The sequence below is a fragment of the Lathamus discolor genome, chromosome 16 (genome assembly GCF_037157495.1).
Source record: "Lathamus discolor isolate bLatDis1 chromosome 16, bLatDis1.hap1, whole genome shotgun sequence".
NCBI classification, from domain to species: Eukaryota; Metazoa; Chordata; class Aves; order Psittaciformes; family Psittacidae; genus Lathamus; species Lathamus discolor.
The window spans coordinates 4,508,286-4,521,277 of NC_088899.1; the positions used below are offsets into that span (position 1 = coordinate 4,508,286).

Below are 12,992 nucleotides of genomic sequence, written 5' to 3' on the forward strand. Positions count from 1 at the left end.
CATCTAGCTCCAGACATGTCACAGGCATGGACACCTTCCACTAGAGAACTCTGTTTATGATCATGACCAAGCTGTGAAACTTTCTGACTCAGTTTATCCTTCTATAAAATTAGTTGACTGCTTCACAAGAATGTGAAGATGTTTAATTAAAGTGTAATTGGTTTGCCTCTGAACTCATCCAGGTCCTGATTCAATACGCATTGAAGTCAGTGAGGAGCTTTTAATTAATTTCATTGAGCTTTAAATAAGTATGTATGTACTAAACCGTGTTGCCTTAAAGGAAGTGCGACCTACATTTTGGCAGCAGAGTTTCTGTAAAGAAGCAACATAAATACTGAAAGAGTTGAAGGTAATCTACTGATGGGAAGGGGTTGGTGTAACTGGGGTGATCTTTGGTGCCTGTTGCCACACTGATGTGATTTTAACAGTTTCCTAAGTTCGAGTGTGCTGGATTTTATATGGAAAACTGACAGCTTCCTTGGTTGGTTAGGGGAGGCAGTATCAGACTTCAAGGTAAACACAGTTAACTGAACGTTTATGCAAAAATGATCAGCCATAGCACACTTAAAATATAGTTAACCTTAAGAGTTGATGCCAAATGGAGAAAAATAGGAGCATTCAGATCTGCTTAGTTGCCTTTTTCAGGAATGTCTGTAGATGCCAAATAATACTCATTGGTTTATGTGGAATTCGTGAAAGGGTGCCGAACTTCAAAGGTCGGAAACATCAGGATTTTTAAACATAACTTCTATCACTGAAAATTTGGTCAGCAGCTTCAGGGGGCTCTGCAAAATAAACCGTTCACTATACACATAAAACTGGTTGCAGTGGGTTTCTTAACGTTTTGCTGTCATGATTCGTAGTTCTCTACCTCTTACAATGTTTTAAACATAAAATAACTTTCTGTATGTGTACTTAGGCATGGAGGGGAAATACAGTTTTGGCACCTTGTGTTTAGTATGCCCATTTCATTGCTCTTTTCCTGGTAGCTGCACTTTTTTGACCTAAGTACTATAAAATCCTTCTTGTTGAGAAACAAAATACAGTAAAGTTGTACTGTAAATGTACTCATGGTTTGGGAAGTGCAGAAATCTGTCTGCAGCCCCAGTAATTCTCTTTCCATTCTGCCTTCAGTTGGTGGTGACTGCATGCAATCCTGCTTATGGAAACTTTCTGAAGTGGTCTGGACTCCTGCAGTAGTTCTAACTTGTGGAAGGATCAGCCTTGTGTTGAGCTTTGATGGTCTCTGGGCTTAACACCCCTTGTTGTTACTGGTATATATTGGGCTTTGTTTAATCAAAATACATATTGTTTCATCTGCATGATGCTCCCATTCTTAGGGGAGTAATTGCTGTTTATCCTGTAAATGCATCCAATTTTGTGTATATAGGAGGTCTTGAAACAATCAGATTTAAGTATTTAACTTCGTTAGTGTTGATCTCTGAATAAATCAAACTTGCCACACAGTTCCACATGGTTTTCCATGCAGCTCAGCTTGGTTGCCTTTAACGTGTGTGCGCTCTCAGTCTTGCCTGTGACTCTTCCAGTTTTCAGCGTACTCTGAGATTGATCGGTCCGAGCACTGAATGGGACTTGATATAACCCCTAAAAATTCCCTGTCGTAGGTAGTTTCTTGATCTCCGGGCCATGTGTATGTGTTAGTACAATAGTGCTAAGGGGATATTTCTGCTGTCAAACTAATGACCTCGAACAGGTTTATGTCACAGTTCAAGGCTAATATAATTAAGGTAACATTCAGAATTGTGGTTAGGGAGGAAGGAAATTGCATCCCTTTTCCTGAGAAATAGGAAGCCTCTTGAAGGCAAGATTTCCTTCCTTGTAATCCCACTTTAACAAAAATCTCTGGTAAATCTAAGTATCTGTGGTAAAACTGGTGTGTAATTAGGAATTTGTTTTAAACTTGTGAACATTAAAGGTCTTCTCTTAAAACTGACAAGGATTTCTTTTTCTTTCCTCCTGTCCCCATCAGATATCTTTGCAGCATCATCTTGGCTGATGACCTAAAAAAAGTACCAACACTCCTTGTGCTTTTTGGTTTTAGTAAGTCCTTCATTGAAGAGAGGAGCTGGCATCGTTTTGCACGTGTGATTAAAACAGCTATTTAAGACCAGTTTGTGAAGTACTGTTGAGGAAAGTTCCCAAGGAGTGGTAGCCTTGAATGCTACTTGGATAGTAGGAGAGGGTCCTAGGAGCAGGGGCCTCTTGCCACTGTAATACCTAGTGATGCTGACAGATCAGAAAGGTTTTGAATTGTGGTTAGTGCAGAAAAGATGATCAAGGAATATATTCATATCAGACAAATAGTAATTCTTAGTTCAACTTTCAGCAAGAGCGGTTAATAAAATACCTCTTCAAATGGTTTGAAAAGTAAAAAATACATTGATTCAAACCCAAACCCACTTCTCTGCATTCTTGCTTATGCAGAGCATCCATGGGCAAACCGTCCCAGGAGAATTCTTATTACTGTTTGCCTAAAGAGGCAAGATAAGTAGGTGTCACAAGGGATGTATGTATCACATTGTACTGCAAATTTTATTGATGTATAGGCCAGAACAATATTTCATGTTGTTTTCCAGTGGTTGGGCAATTTTGGTCGTCAGGAACTATTAATCTAAGAGTCTCTGGTCCTAACACTCTACTTTGATACAGTATTGCAAAACATTAAAATGCTAAGTAGTCACCAACCTAATAACAGCTCACGTTTTAATTGCTTAAAAACCCTTAGTTAGCCATAATCTCTCAACTATAAAAGATCTGTAGGCATTTCCAGTGTAAAATGCATGTAATCTGACATTAATGATGTTCGGATGTCAGGATAAATTACAGGGCAGCGTAGATCACGTTTTAAATTGAAAGCTATGTCTAATATGCCAGGCATCTGTAGAAAGATACTGTGCTGATGAGTACCAAGGAGAGCCTTGTAAAGGTATATATCATGGTGCTCCAGTGAGTGGAGTAGTGGAAAGAAGACCTTTTGGTAGGCATTGCTCTGCCACTTCTGGATAAATCGAACAATGCAGCATGCTTGAGCTGCTGAGAAGTTGGTCACTAGACCACAAGCCCCAAGTATGGAGCTGCTGGGGTTTTGGAGGCTTTTGCTGCTTGCTTGTGAATTGAAATTCAATGTTATTGTTGTCTTAACAACTTACAGATACTTACTGTAATTCTGCCTGTTTGGATTTTAGACTGTTCTGTAATGGTTTATGGTAGGTGAATAGTGTCTCTTGCCCTGTTAAAGCTGATTGAAACATCACATTTTTGCACTATAGATGTAGTTTAATTTCAAGGCAGGTTAACTTCAAAATCCTGAATACAGATGAAATACTATTTCATTAATAGTATTAATGAAAGTATTTAGTTGGAAACATACCAAACATTGATGTGCTTCTCCATTAGCACTGCCGGTAGTTCTGAATGTCTGCTTGTCCATGCATATTTCTGTTCCATTTCAAGCTGCTTGAGAAATACTGAAGGCAGCAGAAAAAACATCCTGCACCTTGGGCATATCCACATACTTTCATCAGTTTTGACATTGTACTCTGTTGTGTGGGCATGGTAGGCTTATTTTGGGTTCATTATGAAAACTGAGCCAATTTCTTGCTTCTACAGTCAGCTAATTTTTATCAGTGTTGATGCTTCATGAGCGTAGGGTGTTTATGTCCAATGTATGAAGTTGTTTTTTAGCCTGTTTAGTTTCTGTAATATAAATGGCAATCTCCAGTAAAACCCTGTTAAAGCTGATAATCTGTAAATCTTCAGGGGATTATGACCCAGCGTTACCACTTCTTGCAGAGCTTCTTTGAAAAAACATGGTCATAAAGCTGATTGACATCACAAGAAGACAAAGTGACCACAATTAATGGTCTCGATCTTCCTCTTGCATGTTTGTGCATTGGCCTTGCTTCAGTTTCTGTAATGATCATAGAACAGACGTGCTGCAGGAGGCTCTGTCATTGATGTCAATAATTAATAGTCCAAAAATATGATACTACATAGGTGGAGGTGTTATATAGGTACATGTTTGTACAATGTGCGTAACATACCATATAAAATGGGATAGGTATATTGAAAAGGCTTTGTTGATTCTTGTAAGCTGGTGATAAAATAACCCTTATTATTGCTCCATTTTTTCACTGGTTTACTCTTAAAATCAAACTATGAAAGTAAAGCTGATTTCTGAAGAACAAGTAAAAGCATCTCAAGTTTATGTCTGCTTCTGAAAAGATAGAGTATTTATAGAATATTGCAGAAAGCATTGCTGTACACTTTTGTTTTGCTGAGGGATGCGTAACACCTCATTTTACAGCTGTAATTCTTTCGTGCGGGATACCTGGTATTAAAACCATTGGCTATCTATCATTAGTGCCTGCTTTCCTGGTTAGATTTGTAGCTTTATTATAAATAGGGGAAGAGGTGCAGGAGCTTCCTTGAAAGATCCTGGTGACTGGGACAAGAGCAGCACTCATCAATCAGCTCTTGAAGACCATCTTGAGTAAAGTATTGTCACATTATTCTGTTGTAATCTCTTCTAGAATCGTTTCTTTGACTGGGGTAGAATTTGTGTGTAAACTGCTGTAGTTCATTATTGTCACTTTTTGAAGGTTTTCTGACAAATTCGGCTTTGAAGTGTGAGTACCTTTTGTGAAATGAAAGCCTTTTTTAAGGTTTTATTGCTGTTGCTACATTTAATTTCAGAGGCTTCAAGCTGACTGACGTGAACTACCTGAAAACCTTTGCTGCCTCTTTTAACTCTGAGATGTGGTAGATGTCTTTCCTTTGAGAGGCTGCTGCTGTGGCACAGCACAAAAAAAAAAACCCAAACAAAACTGGTTTGTATGTGCCTGAAGGCCAGAAGGCAAGCATTAGTTCCATAAAAATGGTGATTACAATGGTAGGATTTGGGGTTTTTTTCACAGGTAGCTTAAGAACTGTTTTAATATATTGGAAATCTTTTTTGAATGCAGTTCATTACTGCTTTTTAAGGCCTCTTTGAAGCTCTGAAAGGTGATCCAGCACTGGGAAAAAAACCCCTTTCTTTGTTTTTATAGATTTTTATGTCTAACTGGCAAGTTTGGGGCTGTTTCCTGACCCTCCTCAAGAGGAAGGACTGGACTCCTTTTGTTAAAAATCTAAATCTTAACATGTAAGAGATGTGACCCTTTCACTGGAATTCCGGCTGTAAATGCACCAAAATCCCACCCTGAGGTTCTCATTCTCAAGTCAGCTGAAAGACAGCACTGAACATAGAAACAAAGGAAAGAATCAGTGGTTTAATAGTTCGGCCCTTACTCTTCACCTGTAAATAGGTAGCTGTTAAGAATTCTTTGTTACCATATCTCTCTGGAGATGGGAATTAATCCAGTCTCCAGCTGCCTGTGACTGGCGGTCGTGAGTCAGACTGAATTAGAGGAAAATTTGCAGCAGGATTTTGCAGGCTCTGGTTCCTGCCTTCAGGATTCAGGCTCCAGCCTGGAAGGTTTTGAGGGCTCTGGCTGGTCTCTGTAAAGTATCATTTGAAAATTAACAAGGCTTAAAGGTGCAGCCTCCCCTTGCACTTACAAGCTTCCCAGTATGACCATGCTTTAACCACTGAAGTACTCAATAATGTAACTGTGGAGGCTAATAGCTTAACCTTGAATAATGATATCGTAGAGTCAAAGGGACATTTTCATGCTGGCTGTTAACTCCATTTGTGTAGTGCAAAGGAAACCTGCAGCGATTGGTTTTATTCACCATAACTCCTTATATGAGCTTTTATAATCCTATCCCATTAATTGAGGTTTTTAGCTGCCTTAAACAGAACTAGGCAGATTAAAGGGGGAAAAAAAGGAAGCTGGACTAACTCCTGTTGGATTTCTTTTGGCTATAACTGGAAATGAGACAAGATATTAAAGAGGTAGTCAGCTGTGACTTACATTTTAAAGAGCTTGCCAGATGGCTGCCTGAAATACCCTAAATTATTAAGATTGAATATGTAAAATATTACATTTACTGACAGCTTACTGCTTCCCCCCTTAATTTACACTGTGTGAATTCCTCAGCTTCCCTTTGGGTTTTTTTCCCCATACCAGTAAAATGGGGATGTTAGGAATTTCACTGATACAGAGTGTTGGGAATATGTAATCTGAAGGAAGAAAAGCTTGTGGTGTTCTCTCGTTGCATTAAATAAGCATGTCTTTAACATTCAGTGGGATGTTTAAGTAGTTTCCTTGATGCAAATGCACAAACATACATTTTTTTTTAGTGTGTCTTTTATTCTTTTGGGATGTGACATTTTTGTAGGGTTTGGGGGGTTTTGTTGCTTTGTTTTAAAGGGATGATGTGGGGGAGTCAGAGTAATTTAGAAGCTCCTTATAACGAACCCATCTGTGGCATTGTCCGGCAGAGGAGCCCTTCCAGGTTTTGAATGCATAAAAGTATAGGTGGAAGTGAAGTAAATATGTAGTTACAAATCTGTAATTTCAGTTGTGGTGTGTTGTAACCCTCCTCTGCTGAAAGCATTCAGTCAGAACAGTTCTTGCTGGTGAACTTGAGTTTCCTTAGGAGCTGTTTCCATCTGCACGTGAAACAGATGAGTTAAACTGAGTCTGAGCAGAGATTTGTCCTGTCTGGGTTTTCTTTAATGTCAAAACACAGTAGCCAGTGTTCTAAATTGAATCAGGAAAACAAAGGGGAGGGGAGATAACTGCAAAACCAATATTTTTTCATTACATACTGTTGTATCCAGGGTCAATAATTGAAGAGAATGATGGTATGGTCTTTTAGATTGTTTTTTAGGAAGGATTATACTGAATTTTCATGATGAAATTTTCAGGACCGGAACACTATGGAGAAGTAGGGAAGCATCTCTTAATGCTAGTGCAAAAGGTAAAAATACTTCATCCCTTTCTACATTGGTTTCTCAGTGTTGATGTGGTTTTGGAACTAGAAGATGTAGATACATCTAACTTAAAACCTTGCTAGAAAGTAATTTCAGTCTGCAGTGTTTTGCATGAAGGTGGTACTTCCATTTTCTTTTCCAAGAGGACAGGATTGCACTTACTCTTTCCGCAGCTAAGGAGATGGGTTGGTAAGCAGACAAACAGGGATGGGGATGGGAATGTGAGGCATGCTTGGCTCTGCCCAGTCCACATGTTGGGCCTTGCAAAGCAGAAGGCATTCCTGTGATCCTCACCAGCCCTTCTGCAGCCGCAAGGGCACCAAGTGCTGCAGGACAGGACAGCTTTCCCATTTGTTTACTGACCAGCTTCCCAAGTTTACTGCTTGGGAAAGGGAGGGAATGTTTTTAAACTCAAATTTACTGCTTTAGTAAGGCTGGGCTGGCTGTTTTGGCTGTAATATAGAGATCTTTCTCATTTATTATTCTGTCTTGTGAATCATATTAAAAATTAATGAGAACTAAATTTCATTCCTTATTCCTGCCAAACAGGGAAAATTAGGTGACCCAGTTATGTCCATTTGCAGCGTGTGGGATGCAGCAGGACAAGCTGGCAGGATTTAGTCTTTTAATACAGTTTAGTGAAGAACGTAATCATTTCAGGCAAAAAGCACAGCTTTTGAGATGCACAGATTAGTCTTTTTCATGAGAAAGGAGTTGAATAATGGCATTGCAGAATAGAACCATCCTGAGCTACCAAATAGATAAGGTGTTGGCAGCCCAAACTTTCCTGTTGGCTTTGCACATCTGCCTCATCCTTACCTGGAGAGACCAGTTCCAGACCTGAGAGAACAGGGCATTCTGTATGGTTTCATCAGCCTTTGGCATCTCTTCCTTTAGTGCTGGTAATGATTACCAGAAATTCAACTGAGACTCAAGTATTTCTTTGCTTAGTGAAGGTGTAACTGGGCTTTTGAGTAGCTTTTGCTACTTCTGGATGAACAGCTTTCCAGTTAGGTCTGTTAAAGCTGTGGGGATCCCTTCAGTCCAGTACATGGTGGTTCTTAGTTTTCTATCTCCCTGTGTGGCTTTTTGTGCCAAAAAATACAAGTTGAAATGTGCCCCTTCGGAGAATGTTTTTTCTCATATGCAGTATAATACATCTGGCAAGAATAGGTGCGTTAATTGTGTTTTAACTAGAAACAGTGGGGTTCATTAGTGCTGTTGGTAAAAGTTTGTTTGGGATGTGCAAACTTTGTTTTTATCTTTGCTCATCAGCTGACATCAACTGCAGCATCCTGCACTTGGTGTGTTGCATCCTGAGGCTGATTCAGTTTCCTTATGCTGTTGTAATCCAGTTACACTTTAAAAACATGTCACAGAGTCCCAGCCTGGTTTGTGTTGGGAGGGACCACAAAGCTTATCCAGTTCCAACCCCTGCCACGGGCCGGGGCACCTTCCGCTAGAGCAGGGTGCTCCAAGCCCTTGTCCAACCTGGCCTTGAGCACTGCCAGGGATGGGGCAGCCACAGCTTCTCTGGGCACCCTGTGCCAGCTCCTCAGTACCCTCACAGGGAAGAGCTTCTGCTTTATATCCGACCTAAATCTACTCTCTTTCAGTTTAAATGTTTCTTTTCAATTAGTGTGCCTTACATTTTAGCTTTAAAACTGCTTTAACAGAGACATGTTTGGGGAAGCAGTGTGATCTTTTAAGTGATAGGTCCTAAAGCTAAGGCTTTTCCATCTCAAATGTGGACATCTCTGACCTTATTAATATTACTTCACTACTTTAGGTTTTTCTGTATGTTAAAAAATAATCTTTGTAGCAATCTCTGACCTAAATATAAACCCTTATAAAGAAGTAGAATTACTTAGGAAAGAAGGTTACGGATGGATTTGAAACTGCAGACTTTGTGCTTAGACTAGTTCTCATTTCAGTTCCAAGGTAAAGGACCTTGCATGGTTTTATCTGTTTTAAATCCTGGCTGGGAATTCAAGCCCATTGGGACGACAAGAGTTTTGATTGTAAGTTTAAGAAATGTTTTTGTGTTGTTGTATTTTAGTGGCACCTAAGTTGAAAAGTCTTTAGTTATTTTTTACCCTCCTCCTGCGAGCACATGGTATGAGTTAGGCAGTGACAGGACCTCATGACCAGGGGAAGATCTGAATGTTGCCTTCCATGGTGGAAGTGCTGGTTGGTGTGGTGAGGCTTGTGTGAGGATGAAGTGATAACTGAAGTGACCTAACTGAGTCCTGCAGCGTTTATAGACTAAACAAAGCGGTCACTACTGGTTAAGACTGAGACAAAGAACTGGATCTGAACATAAGCAAGATAAACAGCATTGTGACCTTGCAGGAATCTGGATACAGGTAAGGAAAGAAGCAGAATTCAGAGCTGGGAATTGCAAGTGAGGCAAACAGTTACCTAACCCGGAAAATGCTTTAAGGATGGATCATTGTGTCACGGGTCGATTGGGATTCTTGTGTTGGAAGGGGCCTTAAAGCTCATCCAGTTCCAACCCCCTACCATGGGCAGGGACACCTTCCATTAGAGCAGCTTGCTCCAAGCCCTGTCCAACCTGGCCTTGAGCACTGCCAGGGATGGGGCAGCCGCAGAACTGACTGTGGTTGAGCAGTTTAAGTCTAACTAAGACTGAGCAGAGCTTGTGCTAGTTGTGATTCAGCTGCTCATCAGCTGTCTTGCTGAACTGTTTCTCATATTTTGCACCTCTTCCCTCCCACCCCCAAAATACACAGTTGCAAAATATTTTTAGATCTTATTTCTTGGGATTTGTTAGAGATGGATGTGGAAATGTCGATGTGTAGTTGAAAATGTGGGAAGTGTGAACCTGCTGTTTAGATAGGACCAAGTTGGTAGGAGAACCTTTGTGTGGCTTTGGTCTGGTCACCAGCTCTGATTTTGCTCTTACACTTTTAAGGAAAAGTAATGAAACCTGATTATTTATGTATTTACTCCAGCCATTTTTGAAGCTTTTAGCAGTAAAGGCACTTGTGACTCAGAGGATGGGCCCTGTGGTTAAGCAGAGAAGTTCTGGTGTGCAAGCTTGATGTTCTACCCATGTATTTGCTCTAGCAGTGGTGAGGTGGGCTGAGCACCCCTTATGGAGGCAACCACAGTGTGGGACAGAGAGTGTTCCCAGTGCTGCTGCTGCCTTGTAGAGGCACTAGGCTTTGCTTGGAAGTGGAATTGTCCCCGATAGAAGCCTTCTGGCTGGAAAATGGCTTGTGGTGGCTGTTTCAGTTCTCAGCTGGATTCCTCTGAATTTACAGCGTTAGGAAAACATTTGATCGTCCTGTTTTCCTTTGTATTTGCTGTTAAATATAATAACTGCATAGATTGCTGTTATTTGCAATTTGGGGTATGCATGGGGACTTTTAACTATCTGTCAGTAGGACAGAAATGCATCTCAGGAGAGGATACTTCCCATGCCCTAGTCCTTTTGGTTAGGAAGGAGCTCACGCAGTTGTGTGGTATTTGTACAGTGGTGGTGGTGGTTGGTGTCTTTGAAGTCCATAGAGATGAGAACAGCAGTTAGTTACTGCAGACGGTCCTGATGTCAGTGCTGTAGATGATTTTTCTTGGGACTACATGACATATTTAGAGGGCAAGAACAGTGGGAACCAATTAGTGGGGTAGGGCTTAAATAATTCCTTCCAGAGTAGGCAATTTCCCCCCCCTTGGGGAGGTGAAATGATGCCTTTAAGCCATTGATAAAGCTCAGCTGCTTCCAGCTCTTGTTAGTAAGAGACACTGTAGAGTGCCTATGGGTGAAGCCAGCAGGTATTTTGGATTGAGCATTTCTCTGATGAGCCTGTGTACAGAGCAGTTGAGTAGCTCCAGCTACTCCTGTCTTGTTTCCCTGCTAGTAATGACATCTGCACAGGGTGATAAACAGCCATGAAAGAAATGGTGTTCGTCTGGATCTGCCTCCTCTTGTTGACCACAGAAAACCCACTCAAGAGGATGTTTAGTAAATTTAAGCTGGACTTCATTAACAAGTGGTGCCAGGTGTATGTGTGTATATATATATTTCTTCCCTAATCAGGAGCAATTAAGTACAGCAACTTAGACTATTAATGATATGGTTCTAGCTGTGATGCTGTCCTGAGTGGCAGTCACTTGGCATTTCATTGCACATTCCAGAGGGTTGGAACTGTTACTTCATTTGTGAGATTGAGCTGCTTGTCTTAGAGGCTCATGTGATGGATAGGAAGAGTTAGGAATTCTTACCATGCCCTGATACCCAGTGTCAGTTGTGAAGTATGTTCTGAAATGAGCCTGAATCAAATAAAGTCTATAACCTTTAGCTGTTGGGGACTGAACAGTGAGATTGGTCTGAAAGATTCTGCACAAAGGGTTTTCCAACCCAGCTTTCAAGTGCCAGGCTGGTAATTGCTGTCTTCAGATAACATATGCATAGTTGAAACCAGCAATTTTGGTCAAACTCAGCATGCTTTACATTTCTGCCTCGTTTGCCTCAAATCTTTGGTGAGCTGCGCCTATCTTTTAAATTATTTTGTACTAGAAGACATTGCATGTCCCAACGTTTACTGCTTTTTCCAGGGAGTGGGGTTTTATGCTCAAAGCTTTGTAAAGAATGCAAAGCTTGACTGCATTGAGTTCTCAAGCGATTGGGAATGTCATTGGTATGGTCAGGGTGTAAATCTTGCAGATGAAGAATGACTTAACCTTTAAAAAACTTATTATTTAAAAGCAAAAAGGGTCTGCGAAGTCCAGACAAGCCTACAGGGTAATGAATTGTGGCTAGACCCTGCTCTAAAGGAGACTGTGACTCAAAGCGGGTTGAATGAAGAAGGGTCTTTCTGGGTTGCAGCTTTGTGTATTTCTGTAATGCTTTGCTCATTTGTTTTCACAGGGCAGTTTCCTCGTTTTTTCCAGCTGGGATCATTAATCAGGACTGAACACGGGGCTTATCTGATCTGTGGTTTTTAGAAGCAGGTATGTTGGCAGGGAAATGGATGTTTTATTGGTTGGGGGTGGGGGAAAGAATGATTTTATCTATGTGCCAGAAAGAATTGTAGGGTTAGGGAAATACTGCTTAATTCACGTTTCATCACCTATAGCATATACGTGTTGCTTTCTTGAGAAGGCAAAATTGATAAGGACTTTGATAAGATTTCTCAGTCCTTCATTTGTCAAGCTGGACTGTGCTGTCTCCTGGGCATAGAGTAGCTTTGGAAAGTTAGTGATGGGTGGTGGTGTCATCCTAAACCGGGTTTTATGTGAAAGGAGCAGAGATACGTTAAAGCTTTTCATGCTGGGGTCTCTATACTGTCTTAAGAATTTTGTCTTTCTACTTTAATGTCTTCAAGTAGGAAAGCTGTGGTAGCTGAGGCTATTGCCCAAAATAATTGTGCAGTGTAGGAATTGTGTAGTGCTGTTGCTCTGTAATCTTAAATTAACCTCTTTACACATATATTTGGATAGCTCTTGAGCCATATTGAGGACTTTTTCTCTCCAAAGTTAGTTGCTTACTCACTTTGTGAAGCATTTGCTGAATGGGCAGGCTTTAGTATTTTTAGCCTTCCTGTTAAATAATGATAAATCCATCTCAGCTGCTTTAGAATAACCAGGCTAGATAGGATTATTAATAGGATTAATAAACAGGAAGACTATTCTGATGGAAAACAATGAATAATGACATGTATAAACTGCAAATCTCTTGTAATACCTGATGTGTACAGGAGTGCTGCCATGGGGCAGCCATGGCATTTTCTTGGTGCTTGTGTTTGGTGCCACCTATTGATAGATAGCACATAGAATTTGTTCCATTTTTGAATAATAGGTGAATTATCGCAGTTCATGGTTTTTGCTGTTGTGCTTTTTCTTGTCTAAATTGGTTTCTTTGGCTACTAGTGCAGCACTTACTCTCTTCAAGGCACTATATAGAGAAATTAAATTAAGGAAAAAAGTATGTATAATATTAAGAACCTGTCAAACCATTCAGACTTAACTTGGTGTCTTGATAAACATTTATTGCTTTATCACTCCCCGGATACACATAACTTTAATCTCTTGCTTGCTGTCTTATTTTGTTCTTAACTATTGACAT

At 40.4% G+C, this 12,992-nt stretch overlaps 1 protein-coding gene across 1 annotated transcript in view; it reads left to right on the forward strand.

Annotated features, from left to right (window-relative positions):
* LZIC (leucine zipper and CTNNBIP1 domain containing) overlaps nucleotides 1-11,878 on the forward strand; it is a 35,267-nt gene extending 23,389 nt beyond the window's left edge. Inside the window, exon 9 of the transcript XR_010616389.1 lies at nucleotides 11,796-11,878. The gene's annotated coding sequence lies outside the window, so the exon portion shown is untranslated. The remainder of the gene's footprint in view (nucleotides 1-11,795) is intronic.
* The last annotated feature ends 1,114 nt before the right edge of the window (nucleotides 11,879-12,992 follow it).